Source organism: Camelus dromedarius, chromosome 28 (assembly GCF_036321535.1).
Source record: "Camelus dromedarius isolate mCamDro1 chromosome 28, mCamDro1.pat, whole genome shotgun sequence".
Lineage (NCBI taxonomy): Eukaryota > Metazoa > Chordata > Mammalia > Artiodactyla > Camelidae > Camelus > Camelus dromedarius.
In genome coordinates, this window is record NC_087463.1 from 16,101,152 (window position 1) to 16,102,554 (window position 1,403).

Genomic DNA, 1,403 nt, shown 5'->3' on the forward strand with positions numbered 1-1,403 from the left:
ATTCAAGCTGATTTAACCAGCAAGTCCCTTTTCTGAGCAAGACCTATTAACACCTTACAAAACTAATGTAAGAAATTAGCTTTTGGAAATGTTCTCTTATCTCGTGGCTTCTCCTTACTAGGGCCCTTCTTTCCTTCCTTCCTTCCTTCTTTCCTTCCTTCCTTCCTTCCTTCCTTCCTTCCTTCCTTCCTTCCTTCCTTCTTTCCTTTAGCTCCTTTTGCCGGGGGGAGGGGGGACGGTTGGGAAGGAGTTAATTAAATTATTTATTTATTTATTTTTAATGAACGTACTGGGGATTGAACCCAGGACCTTGTGCACACTAAGCACACACTCTACCACTGAGCTATACCCTCCTCCCTAGGGCTTTTTCTTATTTGCAAATGCAAGTATTTAATAAACATTTGTTAAATATTGCACTAAGTATCACAGATACGCGATTACCACGTCAAAGTTCACCTTCACTTGGATGTTTTAAGTTTCTTTGCAATCACATTTTATAGAACATGTTATATAATTTATGTATATGCCCCATGCTCAGAAACTACTCATATCCCAGAATTCTTCAAGTGGTCAAGTAAGCCCTATTGAAGTCCAAAATGATCTTTTTTTAAGGATCATTCAAACTAAGCCAAACATTAAGCACATTTTAAGAGAATGACTTGAAACTACAGTTGACTACAATTAAATTAATCTCAGGTAATGGAATAATTACTATATTAAAAGTAGATGTGAGATCATCAGCTTCAAAGAAGTTGTTTTGAAAGTCAAATAAAGTACTCACTAGGCCAAAAGTTTCTTCCCATCTCTTTAGCATAACCAACTTAAATTACAAAGCTAGATTCCAACCACTAAAAGAGAAGAAAAGGCAAGGATTAGGCTCCTACATCCACATGAGGCTGAAGTCAGCCAGAGACACAGGAAGTATCAAGCTTTGGCCTTGAAGATTTGAACGGAAATGTATTGGACAAGCCAATAACTGGAAAACATATCATGTTCTGGCAAGAAGTTCTCAACCTGGCTTTGACTTCCCCTCCATCTCAAGCTGGCCTGTGAAGTTCTGTTCCCCACCTCCCGAGTTTTCAGCTCTGATAAAGTGATTTTAAATATGCTCCAAGTTACATCTAAGGACTCTGTGAATCTGAGTGGTCCCAAATGTTTCCACTGGTACTCAGGTCATGTCTGGCTCCCCCGGAATAAGGTTTCTGTTAAGGTTCACAGCATGGTTGGTTTCTTTAATCTAATGGTAAACATCTCAGGACTAACTCAGCTTGTTTCTATTTTAAGTTTGAGATTTAGTTCTTCATATTATTCCTAAATCATTTTTTAAAAGCTCAAGTAACTTTCCCCTTCCCATTTTTCAAACTTCCCCAATCAAGTATACTGCTCATTACACCCAGGAGGTG

At 38.3% G+C, this 1,403-nt stretch overlaps 1 non-coding gene across 1 annotated transcript; it reads right to left on the bottom strand.

Moving 5' to 3' along the window:
• Positions 1–281: 281 nt before the first annotated feature.
• TRNAT-AGU (transfer RNA threonine (anticodon AGU)) lies at positions 282–353 on the bottom strand. The gene has a single exon. It is a non-coding gene; the product is annotated as a tRNA-Thr (tRNA).
• Between the last annotated feature and the right edge of the window lie 1,050 nt (positions 354–1,403).